Here is a 14,431-nt window from a genome sequence, read left to right as displayed (position 1 = left end):
ATTGAAGGCAGGTAGGAGGGTGCAAAGGCAACAATTTAACCACACTGAGCAGGCAGGAAGGGCCGTGGAAGCACAACAGACTATGGAGGGCAGTGGAAAGGGGGGCAGGGGCAACAAACCAACAATACAGGACTTGCAAGAGAGGCTGTTGGAGGGAAGATCTATTACGGGTCAAGGAAGCTAGGGGCGGTCCCCAGATCCCCGGGAGCCACCACAGAACTGAGCAGGAGAGTGAGTCAGGGACAAAAGGGGCACCTTAATTTGAGCCGGGGTGCCTAGGAACGCTTGCTCCAAAAATGAAGAAAACAGACATATGAGACATGGAATTGGAGGCAGAATACAATGGCAGTTTAATGAGAAGATGCAACTTCAAAGAAACCGCAGAATAGAGACATAAAGTACAAAATACAGAATCCAGATAATCATACAGCTGTCATAATATTCTCTGTATCTCAATTAATGTACTGACAGAGAGAGAGAGAAAACACATCTATAAATGCATCATGAGAAACAAGTTACACCAAGGAAAATGTTACCTAGGAACACTCACGTTTACTCTTAGAGCAAGCATTCCTGCAATTACAATACAAAATCTTTTAAATGCAAAAGTAAAGAGAACAATGGTTAAACATAACATGACATTTCATATAGGTAAAATAGAATAGGATACTTCAAGCAAAGCAGAGCAAGACATTTTAAGCAAAGGAAGACAAGAGCTCCCAGCTCTTGGGGAAAACCTGCACTGCCTGTTAACCTACATACAGACGGCGAGGTAGTCCGTCGATATCTGTGGGTGCTCCCTTTTTATATCATTTTGTGGGCTCCTTTGCACGCTACATCTACCTACGTATGCTACCCAAAAGCTTCGTCTGCAGATTTTACCAGACATTTCGTCATTTACCCACTTAATGCTGACAATGGACTGGGTGAAAAGGTCAGTCTCTCAGGCCAATCGCTTATCGTAAGTTCCATAGAGCAAGCAGAAAATAATGGGTATTGTACGGGAATTCAATATATTCATGTATAAAATCTCCTCAGTTCTCCTAACTTGACGCTCTGCGGTTGCCACTTCCTTAAAAGCGGGAAACCTGCCCAGGAAGCAAGTACCAGTCCAGGATGCAGCCTACTGTATGTCGACAGCTTCAGGGGGATGTTGAACTTTGATACAGAGCACGGAGCACTCGGGTAGGGTGGGGGCTACTAGTTTGGATCAGAAGGCCTCGCAGACCTGCCTTCAGACTGCTATACACTAAAATTGCAGAGCTATGGTCAATTTAACAAAGAGGCCTACATATTGAACAGAAGGGCCTACACAGGGGTTTTATGCTGGCTGAGTGGTAAGGATGTCTCAGGATAATTATATAGCAACACAGGACCCGCTGGTCAATTTAATACGGCCTACAAATGCAGCTGGCAGGGCAAGGACAAGGGTCTCATACTTCAGGTGTGGACAGAACGGGCCAGGGGCCCCCTGTGATACAAAATCTACCCTCCTTCAAGGCTGTGGCAATGTAATAGACCATTGTGGGCAGAAGGAAGAGGCAATGGTAGTACAACCATACATGCCAACAGACCCGATTCAGCCAGGAAACGTCCAATGTTTTTAAGCTCAAATGGGCTTTATTTGATCTGTCTCCTGTCTACAATATCCTCTTTTTCAATGTAACTCAAAGGGGAAAATCAATACCCCAGTTTTTTTTCAAAATCTCCCTCTTACCAAGTTCAAAATGTTCGCAAGTATGGTACATTGGATCATGGAAGGAAATGGGATAGGGACATGGACTTGGATAACAGAGGACAGGAGGGACATGGAGAGGTGCACCAAACTGACCCTGCAGGGCAGGCATCAGGGTTTGCAGCAGCACAATACACCACACAGGGCATGCAGGACGGGAGTGCAGCACAACAATCCATAGAAAGCAAGAGGGAGGGGACAGGACCATGCACATGGACAACAGAGAACAGAGGGGCAAGAGGCAATGGTAGTTAGCTGACCATAATGGACAGACAGGAGAGAAAGCTGCAGCATAACAGACCATAAAGGGCAGGAGGGACGGATCAGGGGCATTACAATGGAACAGACAAGCCAGGAGGGAGGGAGTAGGGCTGGGGGCAAGGGGGCAGGGCAGGAGCAGCAAGATAGCCATGGAGGTCAGGCAGGATGGGCACTAGAAGCAAGACACACCATGAAGAGCAACAGTGAGACTGTTATGGCATACACACAGACCATGGAGGGAAGGTGGGAGGGGGTCAAGGGCAGCTAACTGACCACACAGGGAAGGTGGGAGGGGCCATGGCAGCACAGAAGACCATGCATGGCAAGTGGGAGGGTTAGTGGCAGCACAATGGCTATGATGGGCAAGAAGGAGGGTGGAGGGGCATGCACAAAGGACCATGGAGGATAGAAGGGAGGGTCAGGACCTGGGCACAGACAAGAAAGTTCAGGGGAAGGGACCTCACAACAGACCACACGGGGCAGGCAGGAGGAGCAGTTGCAACACAACAGACCAGGGAGGGCAGAAGGGTGTGGCAGTACAATGGGCCATGTAGGACAGGAGGAAGAGGATAGGGGCATGGCATGTGGACAGGCAGGGTGGAGGTGGCAGGGACAGATTAGAGTCATCTGACAATGCTAGGCAGGTGGGAGGGGAGTGGCAGCTCAACAGAACACTCAGAGTAGATAGGAGTGGCAGGTCCATGGGACATGGTGGGCAAAAAGGATGGAGCAGGGGCATGCACAAAGACATCGGAGGGCAGGGGGAAGGAGAATAGGGGCAGCAAGCTAAGCACAGAGTTTAAGCAGGAGGTCAATGATGGGGCATAGAATTGGGCAATGGAGGGCAGGAGGAGTGGACTGGTACATCATACTAAATTGAGGGCAGTGGCAGCACATCAGACCATGCATGGCAGGAGGGAGGAGGCTAGTCCATGGATTCACACAACAGAGGATAGGGAGGAAGGGGATGGGGCAGCAAGCTAACTGTTCAGAGAAGGCGGGTATTAGGAACTTTATTGTTTTTAAAACATTGTGTCTGTGCGAACTACTTAAAATATGAACAAGTATGCAGCATAATCTCACTTTTATTCAGGAAGAAGAGGACGTTTGTGACTGTGACTCCGGGCTCACTTGGCAGAAACACCCCCTGACCCTCCACCCCCTATCGCAAAATGTAATGCCCGTGAAAAGGGTAGGTGAACACAGTGTTATATAGAACATAGTCCTGAGAGCACGATTGAAAATGAAAACTAGATATAGTGTATGGTATAAACTATGCACCAAAAAGTGTGATATAAGATGAACCGGGCGTGAAATATAATATGCAATACATTGTGCGCAATAACAGATTCATTGGAGAGCGCGAGATAGCACAGGCACTAGCGCGTGCTATGCGATATGCGCCTTGGAGTGTAATATGCACAGGGCAGTGTTGTGTAACCTAACTAGTCTCTAAAGTTGTAATATAAAATATGTGCTGGGGAGTGTAACGTTGCATATGCACTGTGACAAAGATATGGATCCCAGATTGTAATATGTATGGCATAGCACTGTGCGTTATAACATAGGCATCGAGAAAGGCACGTTAGATGGGGCAATATAACCCGTGCGAAGACAAGTGTGGCATGACATATTCACGGGGTGGTGTTACAGTGCACATGGGCTAGAGAGTGTCATAGCATATGCACTAGCTAGTGGAATACAACACAGAGGTGTGTGGCACTCGGCAGGCAATGGTGGGTGTAACACAGTATTGGGCTCTGTCAGGAGCACGCTGTGACTCTCAAGTGATGTTCGTCCCCTTTCCAGAGAGTAAAATAAAAAGTATTGCACATCCGGCAGTGGATGTGTGTTTTATTAACCGTGAGGGGGGTTTCTTGCATAGTTTTGGTCGAATTTTTGTCGAATCCCCTTTGAATGGCTTGGTGTGCATGTGTATTAATGTGCCCGTCAATAGCTACCCATGTTTGTATAAATAAACGACAAGGGTGTCTACCAGGATTAGGCACGGTAGGGCATCAGACATGTCAGAGCTTCACTAGTGGTGTAAATACATTCCACGTGGATTCATTGCATGCATAGTCGCCTTTTAATGAATATCACGCAAATCGACATGGTGATAGGTATGTACGGTTTGTCCAGCATGTCCTAGGTGTGTCTATAAATATATATTTTTTTAAAATAATAAAAAACAGTGGCCGGCCCTGGGGATTGGGGTCAAAACAATATAATTAGGAGACTGGCCCTGGGGGATGGGGTCATCAGGGCCAATAAATTAGAATAAGAAGGGGAACCAAACAGCCCCCCTTCTTAAAAAACTAAAATAAATAAAAGACTGGCATCGTGCCGGAGGCCATGCCCCCTCCGTGCAGCACTCTGCAAACGCGCCCCCAACAGGCATCTCCAGTATGCGCCAGGGAGCTGCGCTGCAGCCAGGTGTTCTGAGGCCAAGCCCCTTTTTACACCTCTCTGCAACGCAGCTCTGTGGCGCTTACTGGAGGTACCTAGTGGTCTAGTTTGACCCTAGGGACCCTTAGGATTCAGGGGGACTTAATCTCTCAACTTAGAACAGCCACAGGGCGCGTTTACACAGTGGTGAAGGGAGGGGACGGGGCCTGAGGTGACGTGTGCAAACACGCACTATGGCACGTTTTAAATTGGGGATATAATTTCCCTTCAATACTGAGGGCCCCTGGGGGCTAACTAGCCCACCAAGTGCTTCCAGTAAGCGCCACTGAGCTGCATTGCAGAGAGGTGGTCCAGGCCGTGCCACTTTTTACACCTCTCTGCAACGCAGCTCTGTGGCACTTACTGGAGGTACCTAGTGGGCTAGTTGGACCCTAGGGACCCTCAGGATTCAAATGAACTTAATCTCCCAACTAAAAATGGACACAGGGCGTGTTTACACAGTGGTGAAGGGAGGGGACGGGGCCTGAGTTAACGTGTGCAAAAACGCCCTGTGGCCTGTTTTAAGAGGTAGTTTTAATCCCCATGCCCTATTATACACTAGGGGCTTACAGAGGAGGTCATGCTAATCACAGGGGGACCCCAACGCATAATGTTCCCTAGTGTATGTAGGTGTTTTCACTGTATTCTAAGTGTCTTTTAACATAGCACTGGCTCTAGGACTGGTTAGTCAGACTCAGTTACAACCAGTATCCGTCTGAAAAAGTTGAGGGTACAGGATGATTTTGCAACAAGGCTTCTTTCTGCTCTTCTTTTTGTTCTTTCTGCACGTTATCCTTCTTCCTGCACTTATCTTCGTATTTGAGGACTTCTGTTGCTTCTTTCTGCACTTCTTTTGTTTCTTTCTGTGCATTTTTTCTTCTTTCTTCACATGTCCTATCTCTGTAGGCATAGTTAGAAATTAGCATTTAAAAAACCTTTGAAATTCACAGAAAAAACCATAGGTTTCAGGCACGTTATAGTTAGGAATTAGCATTTAAAAAACCTCAGAAATTCACTGAAAAAACCATAGGTTTCAGGGGTGTTATAGTTAGCTGGACTTTTCACTTGTACAAAACCATTGAAATTCCCCCGTTATAGTTAGTTCAGCTAACTATAACTCGCGCGCCCGCAATGCACTGCTGATGACGTCACATATTACATCACTCATGACATGGTCAGTGACATCACTCATGACATCACTGATGACATCTCAAATGACATCACTGATGACATCACTGATGACATCATCCTTGTGATAGAGTGGCAGACCTCCTCTCACCCTAATATAACCTTTGATAGACACATTCAAAAATAGAGACTAAAATTTTCAAAACAATGGACATACCAATACCAGTTACAACAACCTCTTCAGTAATTCTAAGATCCACATACACATCCACTCATTCACCAACAGTCCTATACAGTCACTCATACATGTACTCACTCATCGTATGTACTCATACACCTATACATCCTGTTACACAATGCCACTCATCCATAGAGTTACTCACACACATAGTCACTCATGCTAATAAAGAATCAAACATACATTTACTTGCATATACAGTTATACACACACCACCATACTTACTTCTACGGAAACTTACACATACTTAGTCTTTTAAACAATCACTTATAGAAACACATACTTATTCATACAGGAACTCTTTCAATCTCTCACTCTCACATATACTCACATATATACACCAATAGTCACATATACTAGTTTAAAACATATGTAGTTACTCATAAAGACACTATTGAGACAGTCATTCACTCACTAACACACCCATACACACACTCATCCACCCATACAGTCCTGCACACATGCTGTCTTCAACACATACAAACAGTGAGTCATTCATTCATGCACCTATGCACTACGTAATACCCCCCACCGAACCATGCAGACACTCAGACTGATACTCAAAAAAACAACTAATAACCTATATAGACACCCATGTAGCTACTCACCAACCCATGCAGCCACTTATACACAAAGTGAGAGACTGATACAGATATTTACATATTTAAACATTACTCACTAAGCCATGTATTCACTATGATACACTTAATCAGTCAGTTACACAATCAATTTTTCAAAAACAAATCATCCATTTATACACTTTGTTGGACAGGCCACACAGAGGGCTGGCTCCCCCCCCCGCACGACAGGGCCCGAGCTCCGGCCCACCCGGCATACCCCCGTGACAAGCCCCTGTACTCCGTCTCCCGACGGACCCTCTGCCCTCGGACCCCCACTCATCACGGGGTCCAGCCCCACCGGCTTCCCCGGCCAGGTCAAGCCGCCATCTTGGGCCCTGCACCACGCGGCCGCGTGGCCTCACCTCGACCCTAACCCCGGGCCTGGCCGGCCCCGACATCCCGGCACCACCATCCACCCAGGAGGTGAGCGGACCACTTGGCAGGTCAATGGGAGAACGAAGCGTCAAGAGCTCTTCCCCCGCCAGGTGCCGATCGCCTCCAGCAGCCCCCAGGCGCTGGCTCCACCCCCTGCGGGGTGTCTGGACACCTTCATCCCGGACCCTCCGACCTCCAAGTGCGAGGGTCCGGACATCAAAGGGCACCAGCCCTATAACTAAGACAGCTCCGGAGCAGGAAGGGAGTTGTATCCTGGAGTCGAGAGACACCGAGTGAGCTCAACCCTGACGGTCTACTGGCGCTGCCGTAGCCCGCTCTTGTGAACCATCGTCCTGCCTGCTGGCGCTGCCGCGGCCTTCTGCAACCTTCATCTTCCTGGGACCTGCTGGCGCTGCCGCGGCCCGTTGTACCGACCATCCTCACCGGGACCTGCTGGCGCTGCCGCGGCCCTCTGCAACCTTCATCTTCCTGGGACCTGCTGGCGCTGCCGCGGCCCGTTGTAACGACCATCCTCACCGGGACCTGCTGGCGCTGCCGCGGACCGTTCATCTTCCGGGGACCTGCTGGCGCTGCCGCGGCCCGTTGTATCGACCATCCGCACCGGGACCTGCTGGCGCTGCCGCGGCCCATACCACCTAACCACCAAGCTCGAGGATTGTGAGCTCATCACCAGCTCAGCCGAATTACCTGATTGGTAAATAGACTGTCCCGCTACCCCCTTCCTTACCTTACGAGACTCTAATCGAGGGGACCCCTGAGTCCAGACCTCCTTGTACCATTTTACCGTACCTTAAATAAGTGGCGATAAAGATCACTGAACCTTATCCGTGTGTGATATCTGTCTGTGGGGGGGAAGTTACTTGTCTGTACGATCGCTGGAGACGGCTCTCCCCGGAGACCTCTCCTCCTGACCCCGGCCGACCCTCCCGGTCCATCTACCTTTTCTAACATTGGTGGCCAGCGGCGCGATCCGAATCAACGCGTAATCGTACAGAGAGTAGCTCACCCCACGACAAAGCACGATGTCGACCAAAGATAGCAGCTCCACCGAGAAGTTCCAAATGGAGAAACTAGAGGAGTACAACCACCGCGAACTGAGACAATTTTGCATAGAACTTGGCATTGCTACCACTGGCCTGAGTACCAAGGATGACCTAAAGCACGCCCTTGAGTCGTGGACAGAAACGGGGGTCGCAAGACCCTCCGACCAAAGCAGCGTCACACCAGACCAAAACAGCGTCACACCAGAGGGGAACGCCACGACTCCCGAGGAACGGGGAACGGGCCTCTCACCGGAGGAGATACGAGAAAGAGACAGAGTCAGACTGCACGAATTAGAGATGGCACGACTCAAGATGGATGGGGAGCTCAAGTTAGCTGAACAGAAACTCAACCTCGAGCATATGCGGATTCGAGAGGAGCGAGAAGAAAAACAGAGACAGAGAGAGCTGGAAGAGAAAAAGATAACGCTCGAGCACGAGCGCCAATTGGCAGAGATAGAACTGCGCAAACAGCATAAGGACTTGGGGGTGCCTGAAAGACCACACACCCCGGGACCAACTGAGAAAAAAGTTCACATCCCCAAGGATGTGGTCCGCGAGTATGTCCGAGAAGACGACATACAACAATGGTTTAAGGCCTATGAGATCGCAATGACCTCCCACCGGATCGACCGGAGTGATTGGGGAGCCGGACTTTGGGGGAGATTTATCAACGAGGGTCGCGATGCCCTGCTGCAGCTCCCCGATCACCAAATGTCGTCCTACGACCACATGAAGGCTGCCCTCCTCACCCGCTACGGCCTCACGCCCGAGATGTACCGCCAGAGGTTCAGGGATTGCACCCGGATCCCAGGTACCACTTGGGTGGAATACGTGAACTATTTCAGCCGGGCCTTCGAGGGTTGGATCAAGGGAAGTCAGGTCACCACCTACGAACAGCTCTTCAACCTCATGGTATGGGAACACCTGTCAAACAACTGCTTCGTCGAGCTCCGGCAGCATCTACTCGACAGTAAGCTGACTGACCCCCGGCAGCTCGCCGCCGAAGCTGACCGGTGGGAGAGCACCCGAGTGGGCCGGAGAGGGCCACACGACCAGAACAGAAGCAACCAAGGCCAGCACCGTCCTCGGGGAGGAGGAGGAGGCCAGGGGCGGGGGAGAGACGCCTTGCCAGCAACAACCGTGGCCAGCACCCCGCCGCCGGCCGGCCGGGGCAACCCCCCGTTGCGGCCTGGGTACCGAGCCAACGTCACGTGCCACAGATGCCAGCGACTAGGCCACTACGCCAACGATCCGAACTGCCCGCTGAACCAAACGCCCAAACCCCGCCAGGTAGCTGCCGCTGCCCTGGGGGAGGAGCAGTCGTTGGAGGGTCCCGAGGAGTGTGAGCCGGACCAGCAAGGGTGGGAACCGGCCGCCATGGTCCTGGCATGCTTAGGGGGAAGAGACATGGTTCCGCGGGCTCCCCTACCCGCCAACACCAGGAAATACGGTCAGTGGGTGACCATTAATGGACAGAGAGCTGAGGCCTTGCGCGACACCGGCGCCAGCGTGACGGCCGTCCGCTGTCACCTGGTGAAGCCCGAGCAGATCTTGCCGAACATTCTCTGCCCCGTCCGCTCGGCAGATAACTCTGAAAGCATGTGCAAGATGGCCTGCGTCCCGTTTGAATGGGGAGGGGTCTCCGGCCTACTGAAAGTGACGGTCCGGGACGATGCCCCCGTGGACTGCCTCCTGGGGAATGACCTCGAGAGTTCCCCGTGGGCCACCGTCGAGAGAAGAGAGCACTTGGGAATGCTGGGCCTCCCGGACTGGGCCTGCATAACCACCCGATCCCTGGCCGGCCGGGCCGCCCCCCGATCAGAAGAAACCGAATGGCCGGCACCTCCGCCCCCGGTTGCCCCCGTAGAGGACAACGGCGAGGCCGACCTCCCAGACCCGGCCCCCGAAGAAAACGCGCAACCCCAGGACCTTCCGGATCTGGCTCAGTGGCGGCAAGAAGGGGGGCCCACCCAAGAACAGTTCCGCCAGGAGCAAAAGACCTGTCCCTCCCTCGAGGGACTTCGCCAACAAGCCAGCACCCAAGCCGCCGGGGACACCACCGGAACCCACTGGGTCTACTGGGATAACGACCTGCTCTACAGCGAGCAAAGAATCGCCGAGCTGGGGGCCAGTCGAGTTCTGGTGGTACCGCTCCGCTTCCGAGACTTTCTACTCAACCTAGCCCACGATGTCCCCCTGGCTGGGCACCTGGGCCAAGATAAAACGTACAGTCGACTGGTGACCCACTTTTTCTGGCCAAAAATGAGGAATGACGTCCTGAACCACTGCCGATCGTGCCCCACATGCCAAGCAAGCGGGAAGAGTGGCCGGAAGCTTAAGGCTCCTCTACAACCCTTCCCGGTGGTCACCACCCCGTTCGAGAGGGTGGGGATAGACATTGTGGGGCCGCTGGACCCTCGCACGGCACAAGGACACAGGTTCATCTTGGTACTAGTGGACCATGCCACCCGCTATCCCGAGGCGGTGCCCCTACGGACCGTGACCGCTCCAGTGGTTGGCCGGGCCCTGATGGGGATCTTCTCCCGGGTAGGCTTCCCCCGAGAAGTCGTCAGCGACCGAGGTACGAACTTCATATCGAAGTACATGAAGTCCCTCTGGCAACAATGCGGGGTCACATACAGATTCACGACCCCCTATCACCCCCAAGGAAACGGACTAGTGGAGCGGTTTAACCGCACTCTCAAAGGGATGATTGGGGGATTGGAAGAGCCTCTCCGTCGCCAGTGGGATGTACTGCTCCCGTGCCTCCTCTTCGCCTACCGAGAAGTACCCCAGAAGTCCCTCGGCTTCAGCCCCTTTGAACTCCTATACGGACACCCTGTGCGAGGGCCCCTCAGCCTCGTGAAGGAGGGCTGGGAGTTGGCCCCCCTAACGACCCCTCCAGACGTCTTCAAATACCTCCTGGCCCTACGAAACCAGACCCGGCGCTTCAGGGAGATGGCCAAGGCGAACCTCGAGGCCAGTCAGGAGGACATGAAAAGGTGGTATGATCACAATGCCTCCTCCGTTGAGTTCGAGCCTGGGCAGCAAGTATGGGTGATGTCCCCCACCGAACCATGTGCCCTGCAAGACAAGTGGACGGGGCCCTTCAAAGTGGTCGAGCGTAAAAGCCCCGTCACTTACCTCATCGACATGGGGTCCACCCGGAACCCCCTGCGGGTCCTCCACACCAACCGGCTCAAACCACACTTTGTGCGCTCCGAACTAAGCCTCCTGATGGCGACCGACAGTGGTACCGAAGAAGACTCCGAGCCCCTCCCGGATCTCTTGAAGACTCAGGAGAAGGACGGCTCCGTGGATGGGGTCCGGCTCTCCAACGCCCTCACTTCGGAGCAACGCCAGGACTGCCGGGACCTCCTGCTGCAGTTCGCTGCCCTGTTCTCACTCACCCCCGGGGTCACCCCTTGGTGTTTGCACGACGTAGACACCGGGGACAGTCCCCCTGTCCGGCACCGGGCCTACCGCGTACCAGATCGGGTACGGGCCTGCATACAGGAGGAAGTGGCCAAGATGCTCACGATCGGGGTCATCGAGCCCTCGGACAGTCCCTGGGCCAGTCCGGTTGTATTAGTTCCCAAGGCCGCCGCCCCCGGCACCGCCCCTGAACTGAGATTCTGCGTCGACTACCGGGGCTTGAACGCTGTCACCCGGACCGACGCTCATCCCATCCCCCGAGCAGACGAGCTGATCGACCGGCTGGGGGCCGCCCGCTACCTTAGTATCTTCGACCTGACGGCGGGCTACTGGCAGATCGGCCTCACACCCAGGGCTCAGGAACGGTCAGCCTTCTCCACCCCCGATGGCCACTATCAATTTAAGGTCATGCCCTTTGGCATGAAGAATGCCCCCGCCACATTCCAACGTCTTGTGAACCAGGTCTTAGCAGGGCTCGAAGAATTCAGCGCTGCCTACCTGGACGATATCGCTGTATACAGCCGCCACTGGTCCGACCACCTCCGTCACCTCCAAGAGGTCCTCCAAGCCCTCCAGCGGGCCGGCCTCACCATTAAAGCCGGCAAGTGCCAAATTGGCCAAGGGTCGGTGACCTACCTGGGGCACCAAGTGGGAAGCGGGCTGGTGGCCCCACTACAACTTAAGATTGCTGCCATCCAGTCCTGGCAGCCCCCCGTCACCCAGACCGAGGTCCGAGCCTTCTTGGGGCTCACCGGCTACTACCGGCGGTTCGTGAAGGACTACGGCAGCATCGTGGGGCCCCTCACGGGACTCACATCCAAGAATCAACCGAAGCGGGTCCACTGGACTCCTGATTGTCAAGCGGCCTTCGAGGAGCTGAAGGCCGCCCTGTGCACCGCCCCGGTGCTCCAGGCCCCCGATTACAGTCGGGAATTTGTAGTACAGACCGACGCCTCCGACCACGGCATCGGGGCCGTCCTCTCTCAGCTGAACCCCGAAGGTCATGACCAGCCGGTGGCCTTCATCAGTCGACGTCTCCTGGCCCGAGAACAGCGTTGGAGCACAATCGAGAGGGAGGCATTTGCAGTAGTGTGGGCCCTCAAAAAGCTCCGGCCCTATCTCTTCGGTACCCACTTCCGGGTACAAACCGACCATCGACCCCTGCAATGGCTGATGCAGATGCGGGGGGAGAACCCAAAACTCTTGCGCTGGTCCATTTCCCTGCAGGGAATGGACTTCACTGTGGAGCACCGGCCAGGCCAAGACCACGCCAACGCGGACGGCCTGTCCCGCTTTTTCCGCCTCGACGAAGAGAGTCCCCAAGGAGATGGGTGACTCTCCCCGCCTTCAGCTGGGGGGGACGCATGTTGGACAGGCCACACAGAGGGCTGGCTCCCCCCCCCGCACGACAGGGCCCGAGCTCCGGCCCACCCGGCATACCCCCGTGACAAGCCCCTGTACTCCGTCTCCCGACGGACCCTCTGCCCTCGGACCCCCACTCATCACGGGGTCCAGCCCCACCGGCTTCCCCGGCCAGGTCAAGCCGCCATCTTGGGCCCTGCACCACGCGGCCGCGTGGCCTCACCTCGACCCTAACCCCGGGCCTGGCCGGCCCCGACATCCCGGCACCACCATCCACCCAGGAGGTGAGCGGACCACTTGGCAGGTCATTGGGAGAACGAAGCGTCAAGAGCTCTTCCCCCGCCAGGTGCCGATCGCCTCCAGCAGCCCCCAGGCGCTGGCTCCACCCCCTGCGGGGTGTCTGGACACCTTCATCCCGGACCCTCCGACCTCCAAGTGCGAGGGTCCGGACATCAAAGGGCACCAGCCCTATAACTAAGACAGCTCCGGAGCAGGAAGGGAGTTGTATCCTGGAGTCGAGAGACACCGAGTGAGCTCAACCCTGACGGTCTACTGGCGCTGCCGTAGCCCGCTCTTGTGAACCATCGTCCTGCCTGCTGGCGCTGCCGCGGCCTTCTGCAACCTTCATCTTCCTGGGACCTGCTGGCGCTGCCGCGGCCCGTTGTACCGACCATCCTCACCGGGACCTGCTGGCGCTGCCGCGGCCCTCTGCAACCTTCATCTTCCTGGGACCTGCTGGCGCTGCCGCGGCCCGTTGTAACGACCATCCTCACCGGGACCTGCTGGCGCTGCCGCGGACCGTTCATCTTCCGGGGACCTGCTGGCGCTGCCGCGGCCCGTTGTATCGACCATCCGCACCGGGACCTGCTGGCGCTGCCGCGGCCCATACCACCTAACCACCAAGCTCGAGGATTGTGAGCTCATCACCAGCTCAGCCGAATTACCTGATTGGTAAATAGACTGTCCCGCTACCCCCTTCCTTACCTTACGAGACTCTAATCGAGGGGACCCCTGAGTCCAGACCTCCTTGTACCATTTTACCGTACCTTAAATAAGTGGCGATAAAGATCACTGAACCTTATCCGTGTGTGATATCTGTCTGTGGGGGGGAAGTTACTTGTCTGTACGATCGCTGGAGACGGCTCTCCCCGGAGACCTCTCCTCCTGACCCCGGCCGACCCTCCCGGTCCATCTACCTTTTCTAACACACTTATATACCCATTTATTCTTCCATCGACCTTGAGATATACATATATAAAACATATTTAATTTTCAGAAAAACACACATTCACTGGATGATGTCATCAGTGATGTCATCAGTGATGTCATTTGAGATGTCATCAGTGATGTCATGAGTGATGTCACTGACCATGTCATGAGTGATGTAATATGTGACGTCATCAGCAGTGCATTGCGGGCGCGCGAGTTATAGTTAGCTGAACTAACTATAACGGGGGAATTTCAATGGTTTTGTACAAGTGAAAAGTCCAGCTAACTATAACACCCCTGAAACCTATGGTTTTTTCAGTGAATATATATATATATATATTCACTGAAAAAACCATAGGTTTCACACACATTATAGTTAGGAATTAGCATTTAAAAAACCTTGCAAATTCACTGAAAAAACCATAGGTTTCACACATGTTATAGTTAGTGGAAATTTTACTGATAAAAAACCAATGAAATTGCCCCGTTATAGTTAGCGCAGGCAACTATAACTCACGCGACCGCAATCCTCTGCTGATGCTAATACTATATTTAG

The sequence above is a fragment of the Triturus cristatus genome, chromosome 6 (genome assembly GCF_964204655.1).
Source record: "Triturus cristatus chromosome 6, aTriCri1.1, whole genome shotgun sequence".
Taxonomy (NCBI): Eukaryota; Metazoa; Chordata; class Amphibia; order Caudata; family Salamandridae; genus Triturus; species Triturus cristatus.
Note: the sequence above shows the minus strand (reverse complement) of the source record.